At 38.4% G+C, this 20,899-nt stretch overlaps 1 protein-coding gene across 3 annotated transcripts in view; it reads right to left on the bottom strand.

Moving 5' to 3' along the window:
* MTHFD1L (methylenetetrahydrofolate dehydrogenase (NADP+ dependent) 1 like) overlaps positions 1 to 20,899 on the bottom strand; it is a 399,678-nt gene that overhangs the window by 216,171 nt on the left and 162,608 nt on the right. The window contains exon 28 of one of the 3 annotated variants that reach the window (XM_075203626.1): positions 7,456 to 7,868. The exons of 1 other annotated variant lie outside the window; for it this stretch is intronic. The gene's annotated coding sequence lies outside the window, so the exon portion shown is untranslated. One more of the 3 variants, XM_075203627.1, reaches the window with a different exon arrangement.

Genomic DNA, 20,899 nt, shown 5'->3' with positions numbered 1-20,899 from the left:
GGAGCTCCACCCACATCTTTAAGACTGTGTCAAAAAGCTGAGAATTGAGTCCCTGAGTAGGACAACTAATCAGCATAGTGAATTCCTGGAAAACAAGTCTGCCTAGCAGTTTAATATAAGCATCACACCATCAGCATGTACAACTATACATTAGAGATGCTCAGGCTCTGTTCCCGAGAACCGAACACATCCGAACTTAGCAGATACGAGTACCGAGCAGAGCAGGCTCGGTACTTTCACGAGCCCTCGGAATTGAAAGCGAGGCAAAACATCATTGTTAGGTTGTCGGATCTCGCAATTTTTTGGATTCTATAAGTACCGCCCATCGTGGTGATCCAGCGCCATTTCACAAAGGGACACAGAAGGGGTAGCACAACTCTTGGCAGTCTCTAGTGCAGTTGGGCAGCATCATAGGTAGAAAAGAAAGAGGAGGGATAGCAGTGTTCTTTAAAGTCTCCAGTGACATTTAGGAGAGCTCCATTGCTCCATGGCTAAACGTCATTGCTGAAATAGAAATAATAGGACTGGCAGGCTTGGTCTTCTAAATCTGCAGTCACATTATACGGTGTTATATAGGTAACACACAAACAGGAGAGCACCATTGCTAATCGTCATTGCTGAAATACATGTAATAGGGCTGGCAGTGTTGTTCTTATTCTGCAGTCACATTGTACTGTGTTAACAAAATGTATTCACAGCAGTACACAGAAGACCAAAAGCACCAAGCATCTGCTGGCACCAGTCGTGATGATAGTAATCCCTCTACATCCTCTGCTAAAGCCTATGTTAAAGTGCATAATGTTTTTAGGTCAGGGAAACAAAAATTTTAAAAAACACCCTTTACCTTGGTCAAGAAAAAAAGACCTGTAATCCAGGCAAAGTTATCTGCAGAAAAAAATAAAATTGTCAACATGCCATTCTACACTCGCAGTGGCAAGGAAAGAATGGGCATTCGCCTTTCTGTAGGAGTGCTAGTTCTGCAACTGTCACTGAGGCATCTTCTTATAAGGTCAGTCATGACCAAGCAAGACCTTGTCATTCTGACTCAAAAAGTGGTGTCCAAATACTTTTACGTGTAAAAGCCGAGCTGGAAGAAAACAGTAAGGCATTAGAGGAAAATGTATGTTCAGATTCAGGAGCGACACAAATCCCTGAGGAGAGTCTACCCACGAGTGCTATGTGTAAGACTGACATTTCTAATAGTGTACCCATAAAGAAGGCCCCTTTCAGCATTTCTGCAGATGTGTGCATGAACAGCCCAAGTGTAGCCGTAACACAAATTGAGGATGCCAATTTGGAATTGCAACAGGATGAGGGGGGTATTTGTGTAGCTGACGAAGGCGTTAAGGAGGATGTAGATTGTTACTTGTGTTTGTATATATTTTTGTTCTTTCTGTATCATGTTGTGTCTTGGTTCTCTGTTTTCTGTATATGTAATGTACGGCACTGCGGACCCTTTGTGGCACCTTATTATTATTTTTAACTTATAAATATTGTGAGAGAATTAAAGCTGGGTGATTTCCGTCACATTCCGTTTTGCTCACATAATAAACTTGGTGGTGCAGAGCTTCTTAAAAAATGACAGGGACATGCAGGAGATGCTGTCTGTGGCCCATAAAATATCTGGACATTTCCGGCATTTGGCAACAGCTACAAGAGCAATTTAATTTGCCCTGGCACCAACTGAAGCAAGAGGTGGTGACCAGGTGGAATTCCACCCTGTATATGCTTCTGCAGATGGAGGAACAGTGAAAAGCCATCCACGCTTACTCCACAAACCATGACATTGGGAAAGGAGGGGGGGGGGACACGTATTTTACTCAAGAGCAGTTGAGAATACTTTCCGTGTTGTACAAGATGCTGAAACCATTCGAAGTAGTCACCTGTGAAGGAGTTTAGACACTGCTAGCTTGAGTTAAGTGATTCCCTTAATTAGACTTTTGGAAAAGAAGCTTGAGAAACTGAAGGAGCAGATTAAAGAAAGCAATTCCGGTAAGTATGTCGAACTTGTAGATCATATACTTTATTCGCCTTGCCGGGATCCAGGAGTTATCAAAATCTTAAAATTGGATCACTACATTTTGGCGACTGTGCTTGCTCCTGGGTTTAAGACCTACGTCTTCTCTCTGTTTCCAACTGACCCAGATCTGAAGAGATGCAAGGAGCTCATGGTTAGCAAGATGGCAGCTCAAGTGTTATGTGACAGGACAGCGTCTCCTCCTTCAGTTTGTCACTTAACTGTAGCTAGGGAAAAACACAAAAAACTTAGTTTTCCCAAGAGACCCAGGGATGATGCAGATGACTCAGCACAATATTTTGACATCTGGTCTGGTCTAAAAGAATGGTCAAAAACGTGACACCTCTGCCATAACTCCACCTGATCCTACTATCAACATCCAAAGAATGGTGGTGGATTATTTTAACAAGAACATAGAAAGACACATCAGACAGTCCCTTTACATACTGGGAGGAAAATTTTTTTGAAGCTCAGTGATAAACTTTTTGCTGTGAATTACAATGGCTCTTTTTAGTGTATTGTCTGGCACCCCGAATTGGTCTGGATCTGATAAAAGCATGCATCCCGGGGGTGGGTCAGCGCTCGTTGCCATGTATTAGCTGTAGAATTACCACAGTTATCTAAGGAACGGGTGGAGTGATCAAATGAACCATAACCAATTTCATGATCCAAGGACAATTCCATCTTGCACCACTTTTATTTTCTGACACTAATGTGTGGCAAGGTTTCCTAGATGTGCTATGAACTGCTGTGAGTTTGAGTCATTGCTCTGTCGCTTAGCATCCAGCCAGGTCGCTGCGGTCGTTCGAATGTGTATGAAAATAATATTGTGTCTTTTAAGGTGGTCAAAATTGACTGGAAATTACTTGAAATTAGTGTCGTCATTGAGATTAATAATAATGTAGGGAGGGGGAAAGCAAAATTATGTGATTTTTAAAAAAAATAGGGATCCAAAACAAAAACACGCAACTGCGGTTTTGCCAAAACACAAAGTTAATACAGATCCAAAACCAGAACACAGGGAGCAGTGAACATCTCTACTATACATGTATATCAATTAGGAGTTCGATCCAGGCCGAATAATGTTACTGCCAACGAATGAGTCAATTGTCTGCTCGATAATCTGAATGACAAATGTGTGTGCGGACAACTTTTTATGTTGTTGCCCAAATATATTATGTGATTTTTATTAATTTTACTTTAGTGAATGTGTTATTCTGCTGAAAAAGGGGGTGATTATTTTATATATATATATATATCTATCTATATCTCTATATATCTATCTATATATATCTCTCTCTCTCCATCTCTCTCTCCATCTCCATATAGCTCTCCATCTCCATATAGCTCTCCATCTCCATATAGCTCTCCATCTCTATCTCTCCATCTCAAATGTTCCCCAAACTTTAAATTGTAAGCTCATTGTGGCCCATCTTTACCTTCTGATTCATGTTACCATATGCAGAGTGCAGAGTCATGTTTTTGGAGCTAGGAGGTGGAACAGTAGAGGTGGAGGGAGAGCCCCAGGGTCTAGAAAGAACATGATATGCACTATTCCCTTATTGTTATAGCATGTGTTAGACGTCACTGACATTTAAACTAACATGCTGATTCTATTAAACTAAATTTAGCTGTAAGGCAATCAGCATTGATCCTTGAATACCAAGTTAATATTTGTTAATGATGAAATGTGAAATACAAAACTGTGTGAAGATCAGCTACAGAATGATGTCATAATGTAGGATTATTAGCATAATGCCACAAAACAAGAGGTGGTCAAGTACAGGTATGTAATCTGTAACCCTGTTTGCTGATCCCTACAGATATGATCAAACACTTCTCCTTTAGCGACTGTAAGGAAAGTTGTAAACTATTTAATGTAGCACAAAAATGACAGTCAACAATGGATACTTTAATATTGGTGGCTGACAATGCTTTAGACAATAGCCACATGCACACTTCTCACCAACAGCCACCACCGTTATTCCAGTATTTTATACTTTAATTGTGCACAACCTCCCGGATTCTGCCCACTTCCCTAGCGAAGGGGAGGCGAGGTTTAATGACACTATTCACAGCAAATAGTAGCATCCTGAACTCCCCCTGCTGTATTGGGCCAAAAACAGCGAGATTGAGCAGAGGGGGTGGCTTAATGGCATGGTCCCATCTCCCAAACTTGGTAGCCAGATCTCCCAGAGGATAGATAAAAATGTTGGACAGTATCTGCGTACTATGTTGGCACTTGTAAGGGATTATTGTATATACAGTATATTATACATATACACAGAAAACACATATATACACAAAGATGTTTAATACATGTTTATAATATTTCATGCTCTGTTGAACAGTGACAAAGCAATCCATGAACCTTACAGCTCACTAGATACAATGTATTTTATCAATATAAACATCACATAAAAATAGCAAAAATACAACAGTAAACCTTTCCAACTGAAATGTAAACTACAAATAAGAAGAGAAGCGACAATTAAAAACAAAATCTTAGCATGGCTGGCATTAACATGGTTGGTAAAGCAAAGCTGTATTTAAATAGATGTTAAAAAAATAAGCCAATTAAGTCAAAATATATACCTGTTATTCATAAAGTAGTAATGTGATCTACCTGCCATAGCTTGGTGCTTATTCACCCAGTATAGGGAAGATTTCATAGCTGCCTGCCTGCAGGAAAACCACTAATTTACTTCACCACTCACTAGGAAAACCTGGCATTTCTCCAAAACAGGCTGCAAAAACACCTGCTGGTAATTCAGGAGCAGTCAGTTAGTTTGGCCATAAAATGCAATTTCCAATCAGATTTCAAAATAAAGTGCTATCCAAGAGCAAATGGATTTGAATTTGTAAAAAAAAAAAAAAAAAAAAAAAGCCAGTGATTATAAGGATGTACATGACATAACATACAATAGATAAAACAGGAAAAGGAACACAAACCCAAATAACTGAAAATATGTATATGAATGGGTACACTTAGCAGTTCTCCATAATTTTTATGTGCGTTTCATTGCTGCTCCTCCCATTCCAACTGCATGATAGTTGATTTTGACCTTCTGCTGGGAGCAACTGCAAGTTAGAAAGCACTAGGAAATATGAAACAAAAAAGTTCAAAATTATACAATGTACCCCCCCCCCCCACCACTGCAAAATAGAAACCAAATTAATAGAGAAGTGAATTAAGGTTGCGCTAAAAAAAAATTTATAAAAATTTTACTTATTAATTAAATCAATATACTGTTTGGGATACTAGGAAATTATTTATCCTAAATGCTTTCATTATTGAAAGTGGTGATGACTCCTTAGCATATAATATGCTTGAAAAATAAAAGCAAATATTAGGCAATCACCATCACCACACCATAGAAGGCTTTCTCATGTTGTACCTTAAACCAAACTTTATTGTTATAAACCCAAGTGGTGAGGGGAAAAAACTGTAAAAGCACAAATTTACTTCTTCATACTCATTGTAATAGTTTCAATGAGTGCATCTTCTATTTAAACACTGCTTTAAAAAATGGTTGTTCAGGACTACAGATTTGGATCTGAATGCTACTAGCAGGCCAGCACTTAATGATTTTCTTATGTTGGACAAAGATTAAAGTCCAGAATACTCCCACTGATCCCAAGGCGTTTACGACCCCTGCTGACCTTCCCCTTCATTTAGGCCAATGTTGGATAATACTCCCTACAACAAGTCTTTCTTTGACTTACGTGCTGTCATCTTACACTGCGTGGTGGATCTTTTATTAAACCATGAATTATTGGTCAGTAAACAGGCAGAGGTGAGGGCTGGAAGTACAGGTTAACACCTTACTCATACTTGCCAACTTTGGCGATCTCCCCTCCAGATCTCCAAAGCCGCCACGTCCTAGGGGCGTTGCCACACAAATCGTGTAATCCTGGCCACTATTAAAACAGGTGTTGGGGCCAGGATTACATGTATAGCCCCGCCCCACCCACTTCACTAAGTGGGTGGGCAGGATGCGGGAGGTTGCCCTGCTCTCCCGGGAGAACTCAAAAAATTCAGGAGTCTCCCGGACATTCTGGGAGAGTAGGTAACTATGACCTTACTGGTAAAAAGGCCGTGGTCAAGGTCAGTGGCAGATATACTGTAGTCAGAACATGCTAAGTGAGTACAAAGAGAAACTAACTATAAACCCTATGAAGCACACAAAACAGGGTACAGAAAATTTTGCTCAAGTCCCATGTAAGAATAGGGTGAGCATCACTGAGCTAAAGCATTAAAAATATTATACGTGTTCATTTTTTTTATCGCTTATTATAAAATGGATAGTAAAGTAGTACTAAGTTACAGAGTTTGAAGCTTTTTTCACCAGTGGGATGGTTTTAAGTTTTATAGAGAGAAAAAAAAATTCTGTTTTTGCAATGTTAACCCCCCCCCCCCCCCTCCCTCAAACTATCTCTAAGCTTTAAACATAATTTGACCCTACCTACAATGAGCAGAGCAGCAGGTAAATACTGAAAACAGTGAGACTTGACATCAAAAGTATAAGATTTAACTTTACAAATCCATTAACCATTTAATTTTGTCCTGCAAACTAGGCAGTTCACCTTGTATTTTATTTTTATGTTTAATTGGTTTTTTTGTAAATCAATTTTCTTTCATATGTAACTCCAATTTATTTTTGTGTTCAATCTTACATTTTTGAAATATAACATCTTGTTGAAAATTATATAAATTTTGCAACATGAATTCAATAAGCAGAGAATTTAATGACACCACTGAAGTGATGCTTTTGCACTTAATATGAGGATTTCTCATCTGGGGGTATAAAATATTAAGGTCGCAAAGATTGATATATTCTCCCGAGAAACACATGTTAAAATTATATTACTGATGGAAAACATCATACATTATTTTTGATATTTTATACATTTTAAATACACGTTTTAAAACCATGTTGTTTTAAGGCACATATTTTCAGCTGGTTAATTTGTATGTGTGGAAATAAACTTTAATATTTTATAAATATACAATTTTATAAAGTGTTTTGTCCTTGTAAATGTCTAACAAAAAACCAGGGAAATGTAACAATAGCAGTTCAACAGGTTGTGTGACAAGTATGGAACCATAAAGTGTAATTGCATAATTTCAAATTAGACTATTAAACTAGAAGCGCCACTGAGACTTGGAGCTAACTCTGCATTTACGAAAGCCACTTGACTGCTGATCCCAGATAATCCTTAACATTGTGTTCCCAATATCAAATCACCTATCCACTATAAGAGCTTATGATGCTGAAAGTGCTTCAGTTGTCTGAATTAGTTACGAGAGATGTATTCTTGTTTTTTATATAACTGACTAGCCCAAAGATTAATAGGTAACATGTTAAATCACTACACAAAAAAAAGACCATGAAAAAGATTTATAGATCTGTTTCAGAAGACCAGTAACTGATATGTTCCACATCATTTTTTTTAATGTATAAAAAAAACAACAAAAACCCTAACAAAACAAAAACACACAATACTCATTACATACCATCCAATTCTACAGGTATCCATGGTGGCTTGACTTTATTTGGCAGTAAACAGCATGTAATATTTCAGGTTCAAGTGTTCCATGAACACAAAAACAAAAACAAAACATGGTCCTTTTACATGTAAACGGGATATTTCAAGTAACACTGTATAAGTGAACCATTTGTACTTTGCCCCCAATAGCTTCATATTTAACATTTTAGTTCTTAGAAAGAGAAAATGTGAATTTAAAGAGACTGCGGTTTCTTGGTGGGCCCAGTTGGCTGAGTGAAAATCAAGCAGTAAGCATTCTTCAGATTCACACAGAGATTCCAGGCACAGGCAATGTGGAGTTCTGGGGAGGAAAAGAAAGTAGATACCTATTTTAATATTTTTCTTAACAGCAGGCTTTAGAAACACACCATCAATTCACTATGAATAGACAGTAGACCCATTGTATGACTGATACACAAACTAATAGTGGGCAGATCAAGAGGAGACAAAACATATTAGCAGAGCACATGTAAATAGAATAGTATGCAGTTAATATATTTTCTGTGAGTATCATAGCATTTACTGGTGATTGTCCCTTACATATAACATTTGTACAGATACAGAAATGGAAACAGAACATTTATAATACAATTAAACAGCTAAAATAGTTATTATATTGAAACAGCTATATTAGCAATGAAAACAACAACACCTGATTTAGTCAGCATCAATTACAAAAATACTTGAGCTGAAATCTGTTTAGGTAGGGACTGATTAGTGTAGAAATTGTGCAGCCGATATTCACATATTTTATAAAATTTAGTTGGTGTCCCATCAAGAAATCCATAAAACACATTTTCCCGATGCGTCATAACCCCCTTTGAATGGGTTAAGAATGTGTGTGGGGTGTGAGCGGCATGACAAAGGGGGTATCTAACTAAACAGGGCTATCCAAAATGCCATAACTATATACATACATACATGTATACGTGTATTTTATACACACACGTTGCACTGTGTTTGGTTCACTCATCTACTTTCATTCATTTTGGGTGCTTCCTTAGTATGAAAACACCCAAAGCATCAGACAGTTGCGCAAATAGTAATAGCAGCATGGGATCCAGGTCACGTAAAGAGATTACCTTCCAGCTATGAACCTCTTTTTCAGAACAAATTCAAAATGAAACGGATATGTAAAAGCCACAACTTTGGTGGGAATACCGCTGACAGGTCATGTTGTTGTGGGAAATGTAGCACAACTTCTTCAGAAAGAGAAAACAGGTAACATGAAGGCAAGTTGCAAAAATAAATTACAGTTTTGTAAAAACACATGTAACATTAATAATGTTTATGACCAAAGGAAAAAAACAAAAATAATCAGTAATGGATCATCATTTTGTGAATGGCGACCATCATCATAAGTAAACAAAGCCTTTGTTCTCTAGAAGTAGCAGAAATTGGCTATAAATAGGAACGTATTGTAAGGCTGACCTTTTTGCCTCACCACCTAGACCAGGCCTGTCCAACCTGCAGCCCTCCAGGTGTTGTGAAACTACAAGCCCCAGCATGCTTTACCAGTAGACAACCTGTTGATAGCTGGAAGTGCATGCTGGGACTTGTAGTTTCACAAACATCTGGAGGGCCGCAGGTTGGACAGGCCTGACCTAGACATTTGCAGATCCCAGTCCCTTCCGAGGAGAGCAGCACTGTTGCAGAATCTACTTTATAACATGAGTAGTTGGACTCCGTTATTTATTTTTTATTTACATTACCACCTACAGTAGTTTGTTGACTTTTTCATAAATGTTCTTAAATAAAAAAGAGCCACACATGTGAAACCACATAAAAGTAACAACAACTTATTTTACATTTTTCTCTACAGCAGTGCATATTAGGGAACACTTATTTATCCTATTTTTCATATCAGTAATATCATGTCACAACCCCATCTACTTGACGCAACAGATTGGACCCAATCTCGGATGTTCTCTTTCTGAAAATAGATTTAGTACCCAGATCCTTCTTAATTAAACATTTATGAATGACCAAAAACTCATTATTGAATGGAATGAATGTTTAGACAAAGGATTATTAGGTATAATGAATATTATTAGTGGTTAAAAGAATAAATGTGTAAATATATATATATATATATATATATATATATATATATATATATATATATGATAAAATTAACACAATTAAGGTTGATGTACAAAAATTTGGGAACAAGTCTGATTTTCCGTGCACTGATGGATCTTTGAGTTTAACAAGACTGCATTTTCACAACAAAAATGTAAAAAAATAAAATAAATCAAGAAATCTATCAGGGACCACCTAGGATGGCCCATGGTGTTAAATGCATCCTTTTAAACAAGCCATGCTGATGTGGATCAAACGCATTTGATTTTTAACACCTCCAAAGAAATCCCACCAGACACAAAGGACCAGAAATATATATGATTTATTCCACCTCATTCAACCACCACCAATATCTAAATAAACCTCAGTCTTGAGCTTCCTGGCAAATATAATAATTTCTGCTAAATATTTATAATATTTTAAAAAAACATTATTTTATCTGTATAGCTAAATAACTCATCAATGAAAGCTAAATACAATCTAGACTGTTCCTCAAATCTGTACCTAGAGGTAAAAAGTAAACAAAAGGTTGCAAAATGCAAAAACAGATCCTCAAGAAGTGAGGCCCACTGATATAATAAAGAACATCCCTCCTTATCACAGAAACCAACAAGAAGCTTAATACTAGTTTCAGTAATAATTCAATGAAAGAATCCTCCAGAACGTCTTAATATCTACAGCATCTTTATTATTTATTTTTTACAGTTTCCACCTCCCAGACAATAATACAACAAAGACACCCAAAATTACCAAGTACCAAGACAGTAAAGAAAAATTAATTTCTTCAGACCAAGTAAATAAATGTCTTTACAGTTCATTAGGAAATATAAAATAACAATCCTCTAAAGAAGTAGTTTTTTGTGGATGTGTTTTTGGTGCAAGATCTTGCCTTGTGGAACGTCTCACAGCCATTTCCACTGTGCAAACACATTTGCATTTAAATTTTGAGCATTTGGCAAGGCAAACATGATTCACCTATTTAGATGGCAATTGGAGCAACATCAGAATTCGGTCATAAGTAGAACTTCTGGGGTTTCCTTTATTTCTACGTCTGAACAGAGGTGCAATAATGCTTTTACATAACCAGCCAAGTGAATATTTTCTAATTATTTATTGATTTAAATAATTTCATATGCAAATACAACTTTCTGGATAATAAAATGTTAAAGGATAAGCAAAATAAGGGCCCTGTAATCTTAAATCCAGAACCCTTACTAGCCACCTCCATCAATACCTATGAATCTAATGCCTGAGAGAATATTTTTCCTACACATTACAAAGATTTTAGAAAATGGAAAACAGGAAAATCATCCTCACTAGAGAAGAAGTTAAAGCTTTAAAAACATTAGGAAACAAGTACATTATGATGGGGGTAGAGAAATACCGATCCAGGATAAGGGTAAATAAACACTCATGTTCACAATGCGTTTTTTTATTGTTAAAAAATGTAGAATGCATATAAACAGAAATGTGTTTATGTACACATGCGGAAATTAATTACATTTAGACAAAGAGCAAATATGTACAGTATCAGTTGGTACAATGATTTTATTTTTACATCTGCGCACACGTACTTAACTTAAACATGCAGTTTAATGCAGAATTTTAATGACCGTGAGCATGTAGCCTAAAGTAGATAATAAAGAGGCCTTCTGAATCTTAAAAAACCCTGCATACTATACCACGCTTGTAAAATACTGCACTGCACAACACTAAAATGGTCCTTATTATAGATGCATACAATAAGAAAATGACAAAAAAAGAAAAATATTCACTACCCACTTTGCCACTATCTATTCACTCACCCTCCAACCAGTAACATCTAATAGAATACCTTTGTAGAAAAGATAGTAGGTTTTAGCATTTAGTAGGTAGGTTGAACACTATTTGCTCATACTTGCCAACTCTCCCGGAATGTCCGGAAGAGTTCCGAAATTCGGGTCGGTCTCATGGACTCCCGGGAGAGTTGGCAAGTCTCCCGCATCCGGGAATTACCTTCCCGAAATAACGCGGTTCACTGTGAATTGCGTCATTTTGGCCCCGCCCCCAAACAGCATTTCCGTCAGAGAATGACGCGTTTGCAGCGCCCCGCCCCCCTCCCGCCCATCTACCGGAAAAGACTTGCCAAAAGTTGGTAAGTATGTATTTTCTTACCCGAGATGCAAGTTACTTATAACAGTACTAATGACTATGAATATTACCTATCAAACACTACCTTGAACAGACAGACACTCAACTGAGTTCATATTCTTCTCTCTTCCTGAATGGTATCTATCTAGGAGGTGAATGGGACATATTTTGGCGTCAAGTTTTGTCAGTGTTTTTTTGAAGATAAATGTATGGTCTAGCCTCGTCACATACAAACAATATATAGAGGACCTTTTCATAATTGACGGGATGATACTCATATTCCCCTTTTTGTATAATTCTAAGAATTATCAGAATTCTATAAGTTTTACTTTCACTTACAAAGTCCATAGAGTCAATTGATTTTTTTCTTTAATTTGCCTTAATTTTTATTGATTGTTACTAGATTTCATGATATACAGTACTCACACGTCAAACTTCTGCTGGGAGTTCTGTATTATCCTGCAAAAAAACATTTGGACATTTTGCAGTGTGCCTATCTATGTGGTTTAGTTCATCTATCTGTAGGCACAGCAATTTAGAGAGTACCACCAATTTCCACACAGAGCTCAGGAAGTAGACCATTGTAAATCAGTTGGGAGACAGAATTCTATTTGTGGACAAATCTGTTTTAGTTCAGCTTGTTTAGTACAAGAATCTTGCATTTCATGATTCCTCAGGGTGCTTTTAAAGTGTTAGAACAGAGTTAAGTAGTTGACCCATGAGGATAGCAAGATATATTTGTGAAAATGATAGGCTACATATGCATTGGATCAAGGAACACATTTAAAGGAAATCTGGTTCTACTTGAACAATCACAGAAGCAATGCATTATGTTTATCAGTTTGAACCTTTTTATCTGAAAATGTGAGAAATTAGGCAGAGCAAGCTTTTGACGTTATTATAAATAAATGCATGAGCAATCCATGTCCCTATGAATTCATAAAACCTCAGTAGACCGGTAAGCTCCATTCAAGATTTTTGGTTCTGGAGTTGAAAACCATGTTTTATGCCAACAAATATTTAACAAAAACAATATGTACACTAGGTCATGCTATATGAGCAGCCATTAGTAGAGACTTCCAGGCAATGCTCCCTGGGAGAAATATTCCAATATGATGAAGCATAAGGAGAAGGTACTTCTGGAAAATGTAAATTACATAGTAACCGTCGTAAGTCCCTTCTCCATTTGGAGATGCTGGTTGAATATTTTTCCCAGAGGGCCTTTCCTGAAAGTCTCCCTGTCACTTCTACTAGTGAGAACGTTTGCATGGCTCCACACACTGTTGACCAGAGCAATGTTCCCTGCAGGGTCAAAGGTCAACAAGGCTAAAAACCGATCTGTATGCTGAAGCCTGTATTGTGCAATAAATGCTGCAATGCCACGTGTTGCCTTAATTGTATTTTACATCCTTTTATGTTAAGTCCCGATGGTTAAGGATGTTCGAATAAATGATTTCCTTTCAGTTTAGTTCTCCTAAATAATTTAATAGTTGTTAATCTAGGCTGACTGTTACCACCTTTAGTATCTTAATAATATAGTTAATCTAATTGATCTTACTCATCGGTAGGATAATATTTCAAATAGTTGAAAGCAGCAGAGGAGCATAACACCCTTGAATAACAGAGGTAATATAGTCCTGTGTGCTAGGAAAAATATTTAACCGAGATTTACAAACAAAAATATATTGTATGTTATAATTTGTTAATCTTTAACCCTTCTGCTAATTTTCATAATGGGGCTGCTATACTATATGAAGGTGCCCGGGACTTCATATAATAAAGCTGCCCCTATGTTGAAAATGTGACTTGTGCATTTATTAATAACAAATGTCCAGACATTAGCCTAATGCGACTTTAGCATTAACTACAACCACAGGCAAGCCGCATACATGTGCTCTCTCTACTCTTTCTCTATGTGATCTCTTAACTATTGTGGAGTGTAAGTATGCCACAAAACACATGATATTGGTTTCGAGCCAGACACATCTTGAGATGCGCCCAACTGAACATACGTGCAGAAAAATGCTTTTTCTTGCGTGTATTTTTTCCCTGCATACGTTCAAAACACAAACGCATCCAACTCTAAAAGAGTGCAGTAGTTCACAGATTATCCTAGTGGCATATACCAGTTTTGGGGCTTTTTTGTTTACACCTTTTGGCTAAGATTTCTCATGACACATCCGTCTTGATGCTGCTGCAAACAAATGTGATCTCTAATCATTGAACTAGATAGTAAATAAAATCTTACAATGTTATGTAAAACAAGACAAACTTCTTTAAATATAAAGTGTTGAGGGCTGCATACAGCAACCAAGACCAAATACTTTCAATAGGGGACAAGTGGTATTTACACTCATACGAACTTGTACATAATAGCAGTGTTGGACTGGCCCATTAGGATACCTGAGAAATCTTAGGGGGGCCCCACTGTCCCCTACCCTAAGTCACAACTTCTCCTGACCATCCTGCATTGTTGTAGCACTAGTAATGCTCTCTACAGACTTCTCACGCCCTCACAACTACTTTTTTTCTTTCATGGGCTTCTGCTTTCCTTGGTGGAACTGGTACTGTGCACTCAACACAAATCCATGACGACGCAGGTAGTGTAATACAAGCACATGAAGCGGTAAACAGAATGCTTGCTGCTGTATTGTAAGCACAGTGAGTTGACATGAAGTAGAAGTAGGAGTTGGTAAGTGTGAATGTGGTGGCCTTGTAGTTGGTCGGAGGATTAAAAGGTTTTATGTAAACATTTTGAAACCGGTAATTTTTGGGGACATCATTTTAAGTGCAGTCCGCAGTTGATGAGAGTAGAGATGGGCGGGTCCGGTTCTCCGAGAACCGAACCCACCCGAACTTTGGGTATCCGAGTACCGAGCTGAGCAGCTCGGTACTCTCCCGCCCGTTCCGAATCCAAATCGAGGCCGAACGTCATTGTGACGTCGTCGGATCTCGGTTCTCGCGATACTTCAACTTTATAAATACACGCCTCCACAGCAATCCATCGCCATTTGACAGAGGGAGAGAGCAGGGTGTAGTCATAGGCTAATTAGAGCAGGGACAGAGAATACAATATTGTTCTTGCAATTGCTCTAACCAAAATCGCTAGTGCAGAGAGGAGGATAGAGGTTTATTATTTTTTCTTCATATTTGGCACTCCCCAGCGCTTTTGGGGTGTCCCCCATAATTGTGCATAAATATTTCTGGCTGTCAAAAGTCATAGCTGTCAGCAGTATCTACTAAATAATTTTTAGCACTCTTCAGTGCTTTTGGGGTGTCCTCCCTAATTGTGCATTAATATTTCTGGCTGTCAAAAGTCATATCTGTCAGCAGTATCTACTAAATAATTTTTAGCACTCCTCCGTGCTTTTGGGGTGTCCTCCCTAATTGTGCATTAATATTTCTGGCTGTCAAAAGTCATATCTGTCAGCAGTATCTACTAAATAATTTTTAGCACTCCTTAGTGCTTTTGGGGTGTCCTCCCTAATTGTGCATTAATATTTCTGGCTGTCAAAAGTCATATCTGTCAGCAGTATCTACTAAATAATTTTTAGCACTCCCCAGTGGTTTGCGCTCAGAATGGATTCAAAGCAGTCCACATATGATCTGAATGAGCAACCAGGTTCTGTCACCAGTCCTGATGTTAGTGTTCCCAGTACGTCATCTGGCCAAGGCGATGTCAAACAACAGAGTGTTTTCAAATTAGTGCAAAAAACAAAAACCAAAAATTTTTTTACTGTATTGAAGCGAAAAAGAAGTGTAACTGAGCAAAAGTTAAGTGACGATAAAAAAAAAATTGCAAGCATGCCATTCTACACACGCAGTGGCAAAGAGAGAATGAGGCCTTCACCTTTGGCTATTAGTGGCAGATCCCAAAAAGTTACCCAGCCTACAATTGGTGCACAACTACTGTTACGCGTCAAAGCCGAGCTGCAAGATAACAGTGAGGCATTACAGGAGAATATTTGCTCTGATTCACAAATGACAACAATCCCTGTGGAGAGTCCATCCAACAGTGGGATGTCTAATCGTGAGCATTCTGCTGATGTGTGCCTTAATAGCCCGAGTGTAGCCGGTGATACCCAAATTGAGGATGCCACTTTGGAATTAGAAGAGGATGAGGGGGAGATTTGTGTAGGCGACGAGGGCGCTAATGAGGATGTTGATGAGGATGAGGTTGTTTGTGTAAGTCCTGCACCAGTGGCAGCAGTTCTGGCACGTGACAAGAAAAAGGCCATTGTCATGCCTGGGCATAAAACAAAAAAATCCACTTCTTATGTGTGGAATTATTTCTACCCAAATCCAGACAACAATTGTATAGCCATTTGTAGGGTATGTCAAGTCACAGTCAGTCGAGGGAGGGACCTTAACCATCTTGGAACCTCGTCTATGTTACGCCATTTAACGAGAGTTCATGGCAAAGTGTTGGGAAAAGCTGAAAGTTCTTCCCAAAAGAATACAAGCACTCCCTCATCAGCTAAGACCCTCCGCTCACCGACATACCGACGGCTACAAAATACACCCACCACACCATCCTCATCAATATCCTCAGTAGCGCTCGGAGTTAGCCCGGCATCCCACTTAAGGCTGGATGACTCCGGCACTATTATTGATTCCTCTGAAGAAAGCGTTAGTCTTGCTGTTGCTGCTGCTGGGGGTGAATCGTCATCCCAGAGGCAGGTTAATAAAATGAGCAGTCCTACATTTCAGCAATTAACTGTGAAACAATCATTTGCGAGGGGAAGCAAATATGACAGCAGTCACCCAGTCGCCAAGCGAATCACAGACGCCATGGCTGCAATGTTAGTGTTAGATCTGCGTCCAATCTCCACAATAAACGCAGCTGGTTTTTCACAGTTAATTGAGGTTTTGTGTCCGCGTTACAGTATTCCATCGCGACACCATTTCTCCCGTAAAGCTATTCCACAACTATACCAAAAAGTGTGTAAAAATGTAGAGATTGCGCTGAAAAATGCCATTTTGCCCACTGTTCACTTAACCACAGATATGTGGACAAGTGGAAGTGGCCAAACCAAAGACTATATGACTGTGACAGCCCACTGGGTTGGTCATTCACCTTCACCAGCAGGAACAGTAGCAGCATGTACACCACTACGTAACATTTGTCACAGGCAGGCCACTCTTTGTATCACCGGCTTCACTAACAGGCATACGGCTGACAATTTGTTACGCAAACTGAGAGATGTGATTGATGCATGGCTTATACCACTCGGACTCTCCCCAGGGTATGTCATTTCAGATAACGCCAACAATATAGTGCGAGCATTACAGCTGGGTGATTTCCAACATATTCCCTGTTTTGCTCACACCATCAACTTGGTGGTGCAGAGCTTCCTACGAAATAACCGTGAGGTGCAGGAGATGCTTTTGGTGGCCCGTAAAATTTCAGGCCATTTCAGGCATTCAGCCACAGCATGTAGGAGATTACAGCAGCTCCAAGAGCAGTTTAACTTGCCCTGCCACCAACTTAAGCAAGAGGTGGTAACTCGGTGGAATTCCACCCTGTACATGCTTCAGAGGATGGAGGAACAGCGCAAAGCCATCCAAGCATATTGCACAAGTCATGACATTGGGAAAGGAGGGGGGATGTATTTCACTCTTGCACAGTGGGGAATCCTTTCAGTGCTGTGCAAGGTGCTGAAACCATTTGAAGTTGTGACATGTGAGGTCAGTGCAGACTCTGCTAGTTTGAGCCAAGTCATTCCTTTAATTAGACTATTGGAAAAGCAGCTTGAGAAAATGAAGGAGGAGCTGAAAGCAAGCAATTCAGCAAAGTATGTTGGCCTTGTCGATCAAGTACTTAATTTGCTTCACAATGATCCTCGAGTTATTAAGATCTTGAACTCGGATCAGTACGTTTTGGCCACTGTGCTTGATCCAAGGTTTAAAACCTACATTGAGTCTTTACTTGTAAATGAGCGAGATGTGAACTTTTGCAAGGAGCTATTGCTCAGCAAGTTGGCCGCTGAACTGGGCCTCGGCTTGACGACGTGTCCTCCTTCACTTTCTCAAGCTGTTGCTCGTAAAAAATTAAATTTCCAAAAAAGAAGCAGGGAAGACACAGGGGGCAGACCAGAACAATTTAACATCTGGGCTGGTTTGAAGGATTTTTCAAAAAAATGTGTCACTTTGCCCATAACTCCATCCAATATGAGTATAAACATGCAAAGGATGGTGGAGGATTACTTTCAAGAGGTAGTTGATATGGAAATGTCAGACAGTCCCTTTCCTTACTGGGAAGAAAAGCAGGCCATTTGGAAACCCATGTATAAACTTGCTTTGCAATACCTAAGCTGCCCACCCTCCAGTGTGTACTCTGAACGAGTGTTCAGCACAGCAGGGAACTTAGTCAGTGATCGCCGTAGAAGGTTACTTCCCAAAAATGTGGAGAAAATGATGTTTATAAAAATGAACTACATCTTCCACGAGGAAGGTCTTCACCATCCAAGACATCCAAGCACTGACTGTTCTCTAATGGCGGATTCAAGCGGCGATGAATTGATAATCTGTGATGACGTACACACTGATGAGGGTGAGGATTAAGCTGAAGATGATGCCGATAACATCTTTTTAAAACTTTCTATGTAAGTGTAGGGTGCAATCTACCCCCAAAGAGGAAAGGAACTTGTGGCATTTCCATATCACATACCATCTAGAAAGGCTGCTGTTAGGGCAATTTATCCTTAAGGGTAGGGTGTCATAGACAGAGTGACCCTAAACTGGCTTTGTCCATTTTTCATAATATTGTACAGTCTATAATGGCTGAATTTTTTAGTATTTTATACAAGTGGAGGGGGGCCTAGAGAGACAGAAACCAAACTGGCTTTCTCCATGTCAATTAATATTGTACAGTCTATAATGGCTGAATTTTTTGGTATTTTATACAAGTGGAGGGGGGCCTTGAGAGACAGAAACCAAACTGGCTTTTTCCATTTCTTTACATATTTAACTATAAGTGTAGGGTGTAATATACATTCAAAGACGATGGCTGCATTGCCAATATGCATAGATGGAGAGGAAGACAATCTGTTTTGTGTGTAGAATAGGCCTACCAACGAAGAATTAAACTGTTTTTTTGGATGATTTATTACCTCAACAATTAGATTACTTGTCTCTAAAACAGTTGGAGCACTAAATTGGGTTAATTTAGGCCCAAAAACATGGATTTTCCCAAAAAATAGCAAAACAAAACCAAACAAAACCAAAACCAAAACACGCAATGGCGGTTTTGCAAAACCAATACCAAAACCAAAACACGACGGTAATCCAGATCCAAAACCGAATCCAAAACCAAAACACGGGGGTCAGTGACCATCTCTAGATGAGAGTGACTTCTATTTCACATATCATATCAGGCTCTGTGGAATGCCTAAATAAATTACATGAATGCAACAAGCACATGATGCATAGAAATTAAGTTTAAATGAATTAACTCAATATCCGGAGAATAAACATCACTGTTTGTCTTGTGATATAGTCATGGGAAGCCCATCAGTGTAAAATAAGGAGGAGAAGATGATGAATAGTGGGATTTACAAGTGTACTAGTCATTATTTCATCTGTAAAAATAAGACACACAGGTGGTCATGTGAAACCTGACATTCAAGATGTTTTATAAATGTAGGATAAACTTTTTAGTCTCCATGTGACACATGAAATAGCGCGAGAACTAGTTACTTTATACTTTCTGCATTGAATTCCATAGTACAAAAAAAAGGAGCTAGAGGTTGCATAGAGAGGGCAATAGGTTTTATTCATAAGTATATTAAATTAATATGGGTATAAAGGTGAAATGGGTATATTTACCAAATGAATTGTGCATTCTTGCTGCAACAAGTGCATATTATGTATATTATGGATTAACAGAGCACACACAATTTCTCCTCATTTCAAAATAATGTCCTGTGCGGTTTTAACAGCTATCAGGCCTATTTAAGGCCTTTTGGGTGTAGCTTAAAAGACAGCCCTTGCTAGATGTATGCCCTATAACTAAGAGCATCTGATTTAACTGCATTTTAAATTAAGCATATAGATCAGTGTAGGGTCTACATAAAATGAGGTACTCTTGACACTGGGATGCAAGCTTAAATGTCTTGATCAAAATATGAACCTCATGTTTTCATTTTGCTAGATACACAGATATACAGTATTAAGGATAAGCACTGACAACAACTGTCTTTATATTTCACCTCCATTCCATATATCTTCCATTTGCTATATATAGAGCCATATCACATATTTCTACCACTCTCTGCCCCATGCCTATGCCAGATATGAATGAACACAACTTTTAAGGAATACCCATCGTCTATACACTTTGCAGAAAGCAATTTTATGGAGATTAACCAGTATTCAGGTGAATAACTAGGAGATAGTTATATCAGTGGGGTACAACCAATAACACAGGTTCCCAGATGGCAAGTACACTTTAAACTTAAAGCGTGCGTTGAAGTCTCAACTAAAAAAATTGCAGTGCCACATTACAACCTATTGTACACAAAGTTAGACACACATATATGAATAAACGGATACACTACGTTCATACGTATAATTCTGAACTATATTTCCAAAAGACCAAATAGGACAGATGGGTTAAAACTAAATTTCATAGCCCCCAGTCCTTAAGACATCGATTTTGAAATCTAAGGCCTAACCTTATACATTATTTGTGGCTCTCAGACTTATTGAGTTGGCATTCTAGAGCATCGTTTTATAATTCGATCTGTTTCTCTAGTATATATACTGCATAACACACATGTAATGCTTCATATGCAATCTCTAATATCTTTAAGACAAGATCCGTAATACCGATTTCCAAAGATTGGTATTGATTCTAGATTTCCTATACATAAGCAGAATGAAATAATTTTCCTTTAGCTCTAAAGGTTACATTTCTCTCCTAAATAGCTTCATAAAAGTAAAGATGGCTGTTTGTATAACCATCATAGACATGGAAGATTAGTGGAATTCAATACTCACTCTGACAGGCTTTGTTTCCAGTGGTAAAAACATTTCCCTCTCTCAGATTATTGCTCTAGTGGTACATAAGACTTTTGTTGGAAAGCAGAATGGAGTGTTGGATACAGAAGGCATTAGCTT

The sequence above is a fragment of the Mixophyes fleayi genome, chromosome 3 (assembly GCF_038048845.1).
Source record: "Mixophyes fleayi isolate aMixFle1 chromosome 3, aMixFle1.hap1, whole genome shotgun sequence".
NCBI lineage: Eukaryota > Metazoa > Chordata > Amphibia > Anura > Limnodynastidae > Mixophyes > Mixophyes fleayi.
Note: the sequence above shows the minus strand (reverse complement) of the source record. Positions and strands in the feature narration are given on the sequence as shown.